Genomic DNA, 14,345 nt, shown 5'->3' on the forward strand with positions numbered 1-14,345 from the left:
CAAGTTGGTCATTAGGACGTTTATTTTTCCAGGATTTTAGATACTCAATCTCTGTGGTTGAAATGTTGTAATGGGACATCTGTGGGGTACTTCATCCTGTCAGAAGAAAATTTATGAACAGCAGTTAAAGTTAACCCCAAGAATTACCGTAGAGTGTCTAATTCTTTAGTCGTTGGGTCATGAACATTTCTAAGATTTTCTCTAAGACAGGAAGGGCATTCCATATAATATTTCATAAGGACTCAGTTGAATCCTGCACTTGGGGGCTACTCCAATCCTAAGCAGGGCAATAGCCAACACCATTTTAGGCCGGTCTCTTGGCAAAGTTTAGCAAAGGTTTAAAGTGTGGTGCCTGTTCTCTGATTTTCCAGTACATTGTGGCCTCCAGGGAGCGTGAAATTTCTTTTGTATTCCTGAACGTTGAGAAACTTTCTGGGTCACGGTGACAATAAAGGCACTTCCATTGTCACTTTGAATAGAGGAGGACAGTCCAAATCTAGGAATGATTTCTTTTAATATGGCTTTTATTGCTTCCGAGGTCTTCTCTGACCTGCAGGGGAATGCTCCGACTCATCCTGTGAAAGCATCTTCAAAGACTAGCAGATACCGATAATTTACAGTTGTTTAGGGCATCAGAGTGAAGTCACTTTGCCTACCGTCTTTCCCCAGAGCCTAATCCTAAACTCTGGAACCCCCTGACCCCTGAGTGAGGTCCTGTCTTAAGGTTACTTTGACACACATAATGAATTTTTGAATTATCTGTTGAGCAGTTATCTGCATATCTGGCCCAGTAACATATTTCTGAATCCATTGGCCTGTGGCATCCTGTCTGTAATGGGTGCTCTGGAGCTGTTTCCTCCATCAGGTGTTTTGGGATCAGAATGATTTCCTGTTCATTGCTAATCCATCCACCATTCTGGTGAGTAGAAAAGCCCTCTTCTTTTGCTCATCCTAAGTTCTCTGAGGAACATTCAGGCTGGTCTAGCTTTAAGTCCATGTCAGGAAAGGGCTGCTGCCAGGGGCACGGGGAGCTTAGTTTGAGCCGTCAGTTTGGCAGCAGCTTGATCTCCTTTATTATTTCCCCTGGGAGATTGAGCTGTCGGCCTCCTGACGACCTGGCCGTGTCTGATGGCAACCTCATTAGGTTCCAAAACTGCCTTCAGGAGACCCACTGCCCCCTCTTTCTGGTTTCCCATGTCCATGAAGCTGCTTCCCTCCTCAAACATCTCGAGATCAGGATTCTTTTGGGATCAGCCAGTCAGGGCTGAGAAGCTAGGATTCACGTGTTCAATTATTTGAATACAATCATGTTTCGGGTCCCTCTGGCTCAGAGGGAAGCAGGGTGGCTGGATTTAAAGTAGAGATAGTTTTGAGAATGACATCAGGACTGCCTAAAAGAGTGTCCTGGTATTTTCCCTTTTGTCCTAGTAAGGGCAACACGCAGGCACTTGTGATGGGCTGTCCCAGGATGGGACAGGTGGAAGGTCACTGGTAGCTGCCGTGGCCCGTAGACAAACCGGCCATTGCTGAAACATGGTGTCCAGCTGTTTTGAGAAGTAGGTCATTGGCCTTGTAATGTTCCCTAGATTCTGGGTCAAGACCCCTAGTCCTATTGCTTAGCTTTCATGTACAAGCAAGTTAAGCAGCTTTCTCAAGTCTGGGAGGGCTAGGGCAGGGGCCGTCAATAACTTTTCCTTAATAGTCTGGAAGGCCTTTTGGCATCCCCAGGCCAAAGCAAAGGCTCTCGATCTGTCCCTCGCATAATGGTTTTGCAACCAAGCCAAAGTTTGGAACCCAGATCTTACAAAAGCCAGCCATTTCCTGGGAATCCCCTTAGCTGTTGGCAGATGGTGGCATTGCCACCCTAGCTACGGCTTCCCTCCTGTCTGGGAGCAAGTTTCTTTGTCCTGGAGATAATTCAAATCCAAAATCCTCACAGAGGGCTAGGATAGTTAGGCTTTCTTTTGGGAGATGTCATCCCTGTCCAACCAGAGAGTATAAGTATTTTTGTCAGAGGGTTCTTTGCTGAGACTGGCGAAGCTCATCAACAGTCTGGAATGGCTTGTCATTATGTAGCTGAAGGGTAGGGGGGCTCTGAGAAGTGTGCAGCAGTACTGTCCTTACCTTTCAAGTCTGGGTCCTCCCATTCAAATGCACACGGCTCCTTAGACTCAGGGCTCAGAGGTGCCAAAAGAAGGCATCTTCTAAATCCAGCATAGAAACCAACAGAATTCCCCAGGCAAGGCGGTCAGCAAGGTGTAGGAGTTAGGGACCACCAGGTGGATGACGTCCACTCTTTGGTTAATGGCCCACAAGTCCTGGACAAATCATTATCTATTAGTGCCTGGTTTCTGCACCAGTAAGATGGGAGCTAGAATTTAAAACGAAATATAATTAGTCATAAATATCCTTGGTTTCAGCTTTGCTGGGGCTGTGTAAACTGTGCCGGCTTGCAGGGCCCTTACCTCATGGCTGGACTGATTAGTCACTGGCCTGGCTAATCTCTCCTCACAGTTCTTTCCTGTTCTTTTCCCTTCCTGCCTCTTTCCCAAGACGCCACCCCCAAAACCCTGCGAGTTCTAGATGTTCAGTTCAGTTACTTAATTCTCCATGTTAACCTAATGCATTTCTCCTCAAATGTGAAAATAGTTTTTACACCCAATTAACAACGTTCATCCCAAATAACTTGAGCGTACAAGAATCTTTTTGCCTGAGCCTAACACGCAGGGGAATTTTGTGCTAAAGGAGCTAGAATTTGTTCCACAGATGGAATGTCTTCATAGTATTAGTATGAAAGTCTAACTAATCTTATGTTCAGGTACGAGTCCATCCTTTATGCCTTGCTAGTTGTCTAAGGTAAACACATATCAGTTCTCGTTTTAAAACCTCAGCAGGTTCCCAATCCAGTGAATGAAAACAAGTTAACGTCACAACCACAAAGCACCAGGCACTTTGCTAAGTACCATACACAGCTAACTCATTTGCTTCTCATCATGATCCCACTTAGTCTTCAGAATCTTACCAGGAGCAGATATTGCAGACAGGACTTGGAGGCTCTCAGCGTCCTCGCAGTGACTACAGGAAGCATAAGTGTGACTTGCCTCAGGCCCAGAAATAGGAACAGGCCAGACAGCTCCCGGCCTCAGTCTCCTTTGTCCTGGGCCCCGTAGCAGCCCCCACCCCACCTGCCCAGCTGGACTGGCTTGTTTGTGGTGCCCCTGTCCCAGGGGGGACGTCTGTCTGTGTGTGTTTCTGTTGCACTGACATCTTTCTAGTCTCTACACCAGGAGGTGCAGGCTCAGGACAGTTGTAATTGGGGGCTGCCATTGCTTAGCTGCCAGCCTTGAGCAAGCATCTGGATTGGGCGGAGCCTCAATTTCCCCAGCTGTAAAAGGGGGAATGATGAAACCTGCTCTTTCTCTCTCTTCCCACATAGAGCTGCTGGGAGGGTCAAATGAGCTATAAAGGGTTATAGAGAAGTAAGATAGATGTGTCACGTCTTCACCGTGAGCTTGGGCAGCGGTGATGTCTCCCTCCTCTAACCAGGGGTCAGCAAACTAGGTCTGTATCACAACTCTGAGCTCTGCCCTTGTAGTGTAGAAATAGCCATAGACATTACGTAAACCAGTGAGGGTGGCTGCATTTCAACAAAACTTTATTTATGGACGCTGAAATTTGAATTTCATAGGACTTTCTCATGTCACAAATTTTGATTCCTCTCTTGATCTTTCCCCCCAACCATCCTGTATAATAAAGAGCTAATATGCTAATTAGACTGAACAGCAGAACAACTGTCTGAGGCTTTGACAGATGGCCAAGACAGCCAGGACTGAGAGGGCCAAGCCCCTTGCACGAATTTCGTGCATCAGGCCTCTAGTCTATCTATAAAAGTCAAAGCCTCTCCAAACTCCCGGGCAGCATAAAACCAGGTGGTGGGCCAGATTTGTCTCACAGACCTGAGTTTGTGGACTCCTGGGGTCAATGCTCACAGCACTCTGCACCACTTGTTAGCAAGCAACCACAGTTCACTTTGGACTACAGCAATGCTGCCCACTTTATTCCATAACTCTCTTCCAAAATGTACACCCCACCTACATATTTTTTAAAAATCTCCTTTAGCACCGGGAAGGATAATAGCATAGAGCTAGTATCCACATGCACATGTATGTATATATAGTATATATGAATACATATTTATTCAATTAATGGAGATAATGAAATCTGTTGCTTTCTATGTATCTTATTTCTCCACCTTTAACAGAAATTCTGCCTATTCTTCAGTAAACCTTTGGGGATAATTGAGTTAACATTTTGTAATTAAATTTAAGGGCTTTAAGATTTATGCTTTAAAGTCCTCCCCCCCCCCCCCATCAACTCAACCTCAACCCCACCCACCCATTCACCATGAAACCCATTCACCATGAAAGGAAAAGAATTGCATGGAAGAAAGAAGGGGAAAACAAAACCAACATCTCAGCATAAAAAAGGTTATGAGAGAATAACTGAAGTGGCCAAACATTTAGCCTTGGTCCCTGGGGCTTTCCACAGCTGTAGGAGCTGAGAAGGCTGAGTGCTTTTCTGTCTCAGCTGCCAGCAGCCCTGCTATTTGCTGTGCTTTCCCCAAAATTGAACTTGGGGGCAGAACTCTGTGCATTTCGCTATAAAATACAGAGGACCTGGAATACTGTATTTTATCTTTGCACCACCTCTTTTTATGTTGTTTTTAATCCTCACCAGAGGATATTTTTCCACTGATTTTTAGAGAGAGTGGAAGGGAGGGAGGGCAAGAGAGAGAGAGAGAGAAAAAAACATCGATGTGAGAAAGACATATTGATTGGTTGCCTCCTGCATATGCCCTGATCAGGGCCAGGGATCGAGCCTGCAACTGAGGTATGTGCCTTTGACCAGAATCAAACCCAGGACCCTTCAATCAGAGGGCTGACGCTCTACCCATTGAGCAAAGCAGCCAGGGCTGCACCATCTCATTACCTGTGATGCACGTATTTCGCCATCATGTATCAAGGAATCACCCACATCTCTGAAAAGCAAAGCCTTGATCACAGCTCCTGTTTTACTTCTTAATAAATATAAGCCAGGAATAGAATTATCAGGAAATATGTAAATTTCAAACGTTCTTCTCAAAAGGAGGTGGACATAGTTGGATGGTGGAATCACAGCAGTGTGTGTGTGTGTGTTATTTTCCCAAACATTCTGTAACAAATATGTTTCTCTGTGTCCTATCATGCGGAAATTACATATGTGTATGCACATGTGTGTGTATCTAAGGGGTGGGAGGAAAGGAATATGCTAGAAAATTGGAACCAAAATCATTGTCAGCATATAATCCTTATTAAAATTGTTAAGAAAGGGAACCATTAAGTCAGCTTTCGAGTGAGCACTTGACTTTTTTAGTCTGCCAAAGTATATTAATTTGCTGTAACGTGGAAAAAAGATGCACAGCTGGTGTAAAATAAATTTATAAAGTGTGCTTTCTACTTGGCATAAATGGTTAGCGCTCTGGAAGATGCTGTCTAGCCTGGAAGATGGAGTGCTAAGCCCGTTTAGAAGTGCGTATTACATTTAAGTCCTGCGAGGTCTTTGAGGCCCTCCTGGGGAGCCGTGAAGGCTGAGGGGCTCAGGATTTCATGCCTTATTATGTCTGAGCAGGTGAGACACAACACATTAGCTGGCGATGCAAAGGCTGTTTTCAAAATTGCCCTTAGTGGACGGAGGCAGAGAGAGTGGGGTGGGGGGCAGGCTTCACCCAGAAGCGCAAGGTGTGGGAGGTAATGAACCATCTGTCTGCAGTTTCTCGTGTGGAACGAGAGGCTCCCCTGGAAGCGGAGAGGCTGTGCTTATGAAGGAGGAGGATTAAAGCTTCGTTCATTATGTTATCTGCGCGGTGAGTCTGATTTTTGCTTCTCTCTGTTGTAACTTTCCCCTTTCTTACCGCCCCCGCCCCCCTGTGCTTTCTTGCACCTGGGGGGTTACAGTGGGCTTGTCCCATCGTGTGGCTTGGTGGGTCGCTCTCTCCCACGCTGGAGGTTTTCAGCAAACGCCTGGTCTCCGTTGGCATGTAGGGCTGTGACACCGAGGCCACCCGCCCGGAGGTCTGCATCCGTTGGCACGGTTCCTAGAGGTCTGGTTGGGCTTGCTGAGCAGACGCTGGGAAGGGGGTTGGAGAGTAGGGCTCTGCTTTAGTAAGAAGGTGCTGCCAGGGCGTGTGGGAAGCCGTCAAACCTGGTGTGATCTCAAATCCTGAGTGGGAGCTCTGGGCTGTAAGTGGGCCTCAGGGTTGACCCCACCTGAGTCAGTGGGTCGGTGTTTCATGCTCCCTGCCTGTCAGTTATTGGCTAAGGGCCTGGGGGTGAAAGGGACTGTGTGTGTGTGTGTTTGGGGGGCGGGGGAGATAAATTTGTAGGTGTCTGGCTCTTCACATGAAAGGGCAAAGCTAGTGCTGGCTGTTGGCCCGGTGAGGCTCTGGGCAGGACCCTGACATTGTCCACAGCTGACCAGAGGCTTCTCTCTGGGGCGGTCAGGCAGAGAGCCATCCATTAGCTTCACTGGGAATCCCCAGATGCCAGTCTCCTTCCACCACCCCCCATCCCCCCCCCCCCCCCCCCCCGGCCCCCGCACCACCCCAGGAGGACTGCTGGCTCCTGGGGATATGTGTGTGTTGCATGGAGCAGAGGGCTGGGATCCAATTTTCTGGTTACAATGAAGCTCCTGTTTCCAGAGCCTTCTCCACCCCATGGTTTATTAGAGCTGCGTGCCTGGGGTTTCACAGTCCAGTCAGTTCCAAAGAAATGTGTTGAAATCTCTAGTTAGTGGATCTTCTCTGTGTGGGTTTATACACAAGCTATGCCTTTTTATGCACTTAAGTGGAATCTTGAGAGGAAAAGGATAAACATACATGTGGTCATTTTACCACCTTTAACCACTCAAAACAAAAGCTAAAGTAGAATCTTGGAAGGAATTCATATATATATATATAATTATTCCTGCAACTTCATGGAAATAGGCTAATAGTTGAGAATTAGCTAATCTAAGCATTATCTAGCAAAGTGTTATATTAGCCAAAAGAGTTCCCATGTTATCACACAAGAATTAATCTGAACAATTGACTAGAAACCTAAGCAATAACTTTGGCAAACTCCAAAACACTGTCTCATTCAGGGATCTCAAAATAAAGAAACTGCCCTCTGTGTGTAGCAGGTTTATTGGCGGACTAGGCTCAGCCCTGGAAATAGCTCAGCAAATAGCACCCATCCCCAGTTCTTCTCACATGAAGTCTTCCTAACACCAAACAGTCTTGTCTTCCCTATTAGAATAAAAAATTCTTGGGCAGGTCTCTTAGATGTTTTAGGTACTCTGAAGTGGTGAAATGTTCAAGCCAGTCTATTAATCACCTAAAACAGTCCAGAGTAATAATAAAAATTCCACACTCCCACCTAATTTTTGATTTTTCAAAATTATAACTTGAGCATAATGAAGAGCAGAAATCTCAAGTGTACAGTTATTGAATTCTCACATATCTGAAAACCCAGACAGCTAGCATGTGGGTCCAAGTATAGAACATTTCCTGCCCCTCCCTGTCCTCCACCCCCATGCTCCCGCAGGTCCCTTCCCAGCCACTATGAACCAGCAAGCCCCCTGAAGGGGTAACCACTACTCTGACCTCTAACACCATACAGCAGTTTTGCCGGTTTTTAACTTTATAGAGATGGAATCATCGAGTATTTAACCTTTGTGTCAGACTTTGTTCAATATTATTTTTTTAAAATTTGTCTTTATTGTTCAAAGTATTTCAGATGTCCCCTTCCTCCCCCCCCCACCTCCCCCCCATTGACCACCTTCTCCCCAGTCCCTCCTCCTCTCCAGGCCTTCACTGCACTACTATCTGTGCCCATGGGTTTTGCATATATACATAAAAGTTCTTTGGTTATTCCCTTTCTGCCCCCACCCCCATCCCCACCCCTTCCCTCTGAGAATCGTTAGTCTGTTGCATGCTTCCATGTCTCTGGATCTATTTTGTTCGTCAGTTTATTTTGTTTGTTCAATACTATTTCAGAGATTCATCCATATTGTATGTATCAGTAGTTCATTCCTTCTTATTGCTGTTTTGGAATCCATTGCGTGACTATCCTGAGTTTATTTATCCACCCTTCTGTTGAAGGACATTTAGGTTGTTTCACTGTGAACATTCTTGTACATTTATTTTGGTGCACATATGCACTCATTTCTGTAGGAATGGAATTGCTGAGTCATAGAGCAGGTGAATGGTTAGGATAGCAACACTGCCGAAGAGTGTTTCAAAGTAGTTTTACCAAGTACACTCCCTACCGCAGGTTACAAGATGGTGGTGCTTCCACCTCCTTGTCAGCACCCGGTTTCATCCAGTCAGCTCAAGCCATTTTGGTGAGTGTGTAGTGGTGTTAAACACATCTAATTTTAAACTTCTCCTCCTTCCGCTCAAGCAGGCTGCCTCTGTGGAGCCCACATTATGACCACAGGAAGCACCCTCCCCTTTCTATTGGCAGTAGAAGTGCCTTTTGCTGCAAACACATTCCCCGCTGTCTTTGACCTGTTAGCACTGACTAGCTTTTATATTTTTCGCAGCAAGATAGCAATACCCGGGTCCAGTAAACTCCTGAGGACTTGTGTCAAGGCCCTGGAGTGTTTGCTGAAGACTTCTTTATTTGGTGTATTAGTTTGCTAAGGCTCCCGTACGAAATACACCCGGACTGAGTGGCTTATCCAACAGAAATTTATATTTTCACAGTTCTGGAGGCTGGAAGGCCAAGATCAAGGTATTGGCAGGTTTGATTTCTCCTGAGGCCTCTCTGGGCTTGCAGATGGCCACCTAATGGCTCTGTTCTCACATGGTCTCTTCTCATGGGTGCATGTTCTTGATGCCTCTTCCTCTTCTTAAAAGGACATTAGTCATGTTGGATTAGGGTTCCATCTTTATGACCTCACTTAACTGTAATTACTTCATTAAAGGCCCTGTCTCCAAATACAGTCATGTTAGGGATTAGGGCTTCAACATATGAATGGGGGTGGGGGGGGGGGGGGCGGAAGACTCACTATTCAGTCCACAACACTTGGTTTGGTGTGTGCCAACTTCCAACCACACATGAAGTACTCAAATGGTAATCAATTTTGTTAAATTGAAGTACTGTCAGTCATGTTTTAAACTACTAGCTGGGAAGATTTTTTTTATAACAGTGGTAAAACATGTACATACATCTTTGGTTTGAAAATTTTACATATGTATAAACCTGTGAAACCACCACCCAAATCAGGATATAGACCATCACCAGCACCCCATAGATTCCCTCATACAATTCCTAGTCTAAAATGGTCTTCCCTGCAAAGAGGTAGCCACTGTTTTGAATTGTGTCCTCACCAGGTTTGATGATATATATATATATAATATTTTTTATTATAGTTGACATACAATATATTGGCTTCAGGTGTGCAACATAGTGATTAGGCATTTATATAACTTATAAAGTGATCACTCCAATAAGTCTAGTACCCATAAACATCATACATAGTTATTATAATATTATTGACTATATTCCCTGTTGTACTTCACATCTCTGTGACTGTTTTTATAATGGGCAATTTGTGTATCTTTATCCCTTCCCCATTTTCACTGTTCCTCCAAACCCCCTCCCATCTGGAAACCATCAAAATGTTCTCTGTATCTATGAGTTTATTTCTGCTTAGTTTATTAGTTTATTTTGAGTTTTAGCTTCTACATATAAGTGAGATAATATGATATTTGTCTTTGTATAACTTATTTCACTTCACATAATACCTTCTAGGTCCATCCATGTTATTGCAAATGGCAAGATTTCACTCTTTTTTATGGCTGAGTAATATTTCATTATATATATATATATATATATATATATATATATATGTATATATATATATATATATATATATACACTTTTTTTTTCATTTCCATTTGCATGAAATATCTCTTTCCATCCCTTTATTTTCAGTCTGTGTGTGTCTTTTGGTTTGAAGTGGGTCTTTTTTTAGGCAGCATATGTATGGGTCTTGTTTTCTTATCTATTCAACCACCATGTGTCTTTTGATTAGTGGATTTAATCCATTTACATTTAAAGTAATTATTGATAGGTATTTAGTTATTGCCATTTTATTCATATTTTAAAATATTTCTTCTTCTTCTTCTTCTTCTTCTTCTTCTTCTTCTTCTTCTTCTTCTTCAAGAAGACCCTTTTAACATTTCTTATAATACTGGTTTGTTGGTGATGAACTCCTTTAGCTTTTTATTGTCTGGGACAGGTTTGATGATTCTTGAACTTAATATAAAGAGAATCACATATGTACTTAAAAAAATTCTTTTATTGGGCATAATATGTATGAGATATATCCATGTTATTGTATGAATCATACAATAATCATTGAGTTCTTCTCAATGCTGTGTAGTATTCAGTTGTATACATACATGATGATTTGTTTATCCAGTCTTCTGTTCATTTTCAGTTCTTGGTTATATGAACAAAGCTGCTATGAACATTCTTGTAATGTCTTTCTGTCTTCATTAATGTTTCTTTGGTATATATTTAGGAGTGGAATTTCTTTTTTTTTTAAGTATTAAAGTGTTTTATTTCAAAATCGGTGTGTGAAAGCTGGGGTCAGGAGTGGAATTTCTTGATCATTGGATAGTTTGTATCTAGTTGAAAACATTTTAATCATTTTCAGAAGTACCTTTCTGTTTGATGTAATCTTAATATATACCCTTGACAACTAAAGGATGGATATAGGTAAACATGTTCCACACAGAGGTAATTTTGTTGATTTTTTTCTGATTAATTTTATTGTCTAGGTCAGTTAATGAAATGTAATTTTGTTACTTTATATATCAAGAGTAAATGAGGCACATGCTTGTGAATGCACTAAATACGGAACAGATTATTCATGCATATTTGAGGCCTGTTTTTGTCACACTCTGTTAAGAAGCCAACAACCATCCAGTCATAGGCATTTTGTTTTATCTGAATCAACAAGGTTATGCATACAGAATATTTTCATTAAAATAGTTTGATGTACAACAAAACTAGCCAGTGCATATTTTAACTTTTAATGTCATCATTTAAAACATTAATTTAGTCCCATTTTAACCAAAATATATCAGTTAATATATTAGCTAGAATACTGTAAAGCAGCTTTAAAAAAAACACCTAGTAACAATAAAATGGTGAACATTTATATATTGTTCATTATAAGTAATATAAAACATGGCCCAAAGCACTTAACATACATTAATTCATTTAATCCTCACAACCACACTCTAATGTATGCTAATAGCATCTTCATTTCACAGATGAGGACATTGAGGCACACAGAGAGGTGCAGTGACTTAACTAAGATCACAAAGTCAGCAAATAGCCAGGGTCCAGACTCTGTGCCCATCTCACTACTGTACCACATGCCTTTTCCCTCTGTCTCTCATCTTCCTATTTATTCATGGTGGGGAACTGGGGGAAGGAGCATTCCTGATTCTCAATTCCCAGACATTTCCTCAATTTAGATGGAGGCTGTAGCAGTTAAAATCCTTTCACAGATTCCACTAATCAGATGCCTAAAGGATGCTAACCTGCTGTCACTATATTTAAAAAAATCACATTAAAAGAATACCTCGCTCCCCCCTTTTTACGCCCCAAGGTCATACTGGGGAGATCTGTTGGGGACTTGGGGGTCCTGTATGTCCCTCCATAACTTCTGAGGCCCTGAAACACTGACCCTTGTATGACAAGAGAATGACCCTACGTGAGACAGACCTTAACCGTTGTGATCTGAGCACGAACTCCTTTCTCAGGGTTCACCCTCGGTTGTGTTCACTCTACACACACTTGCTGGCATGGACAGTGTGCCAAGCCTGTGCAGGCCTGAGGGTGGATGGGGGCGGAGCCCTTGTCACCCTTTCTTCAGGGACTCACACAAACCACACAGATGTCTTACAGCTGGTATGTGCTGTGCAGGAAGTGAGGGGGCATGTGTGTGAGGGGAAACCCGATTCTGTCGGGGCCACTCAGGAGGGGCTTCTACGTGTGAGGGAGTGATTGATGTGAAATCGCTCAGGGAAGAAGGGAGAGGGTGGACCAAAGCCTTCGGGAGGGGAGGACATGTCTGGAGGGGGCCGTGGGGGCCAGCTGGCTGACCACAGAGCCAGAGCCGGGCCGGGCAGGAGCTTCGGGCCACTCTTTATTCTGAGGACAATAGGAAGCCATTTAGTGTTTCCAATATAGGAGAGACTTGATCAGATTTGTGGTTTTCTATGGCAGCAGATTGGAGAGGGAGCAAAGGGAAAGCACATTTGTAATCATTTTGCAAATTGGAAGGTGATTCGCCTTCGAGGCCACTGCAGAGCTCCCAGGGGGAGGTGGGAGTTGGAATTCTGCTGGCAGGAGACCTAGGAGAAATGGATGGGCTGGGAACCTATTGAGCAGGGAAAGCCATCAGTGGTGGGGTGGATTGGGGGTGGGAGGTGGGGAAACAACAGGCATTGTAGCTGACTCTCAGGGTTCGTTTTGTGCTGCTGGAGGGATGGGGTTTCTGGTCACTGAAATAAGGGATGGAAATGGACGATCACTCCATCGGAGGTGACTGGGACAGAGGGGTGGGCAGTGAGTGGGGAAATCACTGACTTTAAGGTGTCTGTGAGACCTGTGTGTGAGGTGGGCACTTGGACATAGGCATTCAGAACTCTAAGGGGAGGGTGTGGACTAGAAATGATGCTAACCAAGCATCACGGCTTTAGAACCCAGGCTCGCTAATCCATAGGGACGGCTCCAGCGTTGGTTCATCAAAACCTTTAGAAAGGCAGCCTGGGTGAGGAATAGAGCAGGGAACCAGGAGTTAGGCCAGCTGAGAAGCTTTCTCAAAGCTTCAAACCCTCTCTGAACTGCCTCTGGAGCCCTCTGCTGGGGTCTGAAAACCATACGGCTCGATGCTGCTAAATGGAAAACTTCTCTATGGCGTTAAAAATAATTTTTACCCACCATGAAATGGGCAAATCGGTTGAAAGAACGATGCCCGAGCAGATATGGCTTACAAATTCCAAAGTATTTGATCAGTTTTTGTCTTTACTATGGATGCAGAGTCTGTGGGGAATTGTTTGTAAATATGTTTACATGTAAACTTGGCTAGTTAGTAAAGGTTACAGTATCAGCGGCTGATGAATTGGAAGAGTTACTTCTAGCTCCTGAGCTTTCAGTGTATCAGGGCCGATTGTTTACATGCTTCTTGTAACTTCATCGTGAAGCGAAAGCCATTCATATATTCTGACCCAGTCCCTGGTATGGCTGTGCTCCTGTCCTTGTCCTCATCTCCCTTTCGCGTTGCTCTTGGAGAGAAATGGTGAGGTCAGGGTTCTAGTGGCCAGACCACGAGGAACCAGCAAATAGAGGACTGTTAACCGTGCTCTTCCCTTCCTGGCAGGCGACTAGCCCTTCCTCTGTCCAGACACCGTAAACAAGGACCTCATGCGCTGCAGGATTCAGGCCCACACGGCAGCCGGCAAGGCAGCCCAGCCTGGGCAGCAGTAGCCGAAACCCACAGGCCACACAGCCCTGACCTTCAGGCCTTGTCCTTATCATCTGCCTGTCCCAGCCCCCTGAGAGGCCAGCCACCAAAACCGCACTCAGCAGCCTGCCCGTTTTATTAAAAAGGACTGATCACGAGCCTCATTGGTCCTGTAAGCACCTTTTGTTTGATTTCCTAGAAAACAATGCTGTCGGAAGCATTGTATCTGAAGATTTTTAGGCACCCAGTAGTATTCTCCTATTTTTGTCTATGTGTGTGTACTCAGATCTTTGCATTTTGATAATGTATATTCTGGTGCATTAAGGAAGCAACTCTTTAGGCAGGGTTAAGGGAGGTTTGCTTTTCTGTTCAATGACATGCATATCCGAAATGGTTTCTTTCAGGACCTTGAATGATAACTTAAGCATAAATTTGAGGAAAATATTGTCAGGAAACCTGGGAAGCGATTGACTTTGGCTGTTGTTTACCCTGAAAGCTGTCAGATAGAGATTACATGTAATAGTTGGAAGTTGGCTGGCTACTTTACTGGGACTTTTCATGAAAATGCACTTGCCATATCCAGCTACTTTGCAAAATGCTGATAAACTCGGGAAGATGGGCGTGTTTTTATGACTTGGTTTTAAGAGTAATGACTTACGGAATTTAGGTATTTCATCTGAGGGAGGCAAGGAATAACAAAATAGCCGAAGAAGAACTGAAGGCTTGAGACTCCAGGACTTGCTTCCTTTCACATACTTTGTGAAGGAAATGGTTAAGAT

General features: G+C 44.0%; 1 protein-coding gene across 5 annotated transcripts in view; it reads left to right on the forward strand.

Annotated features, from left to right (window-relative positions):
• The window catches only part of APBA1 (amyloid beta precursor protein binding family A member 1), a 198,042-nt gene that overhangs the window by 10,121 nt on the left and 173,576 nt on the right, over positions 1-14,345 (forward strand). Inside the window, exon 1 of one of the 5 annotated variants that reach the window (XM_070431526.1) lies at positions 5,847-5,902. The exons of the other annotated variants lie outside the window; for them this stretch is intronic. The gene's annotated coding sequence lies outside the window, so the exon portion shown is untranslated. Of the gene's footprint in view, positions 1-5,846; positions 5,903-14,345 lie in introns of those variants that run through there. 5 annotated transcript variants of the gene reach the window in all.

The sequence above is a fragment of the Myotis yumanensis genome, unplaced genomic scaffold (genome assembly GCF_028538775.1).
Source record: "Myotis yumanensis isolate MYYU_CA2020_CCGP unplaced genomic scaffold, mMyoYum1.0.hap1 SCAF_12, whole genome shotgun sequence".
In the NCBI taxonomy this organism is placed as follows: Eukaryota; Metazoa; Chordata; class Mammalia; order Chiroptera; family Vespertilionidae; genus Myotis; species Myotis yumanensis.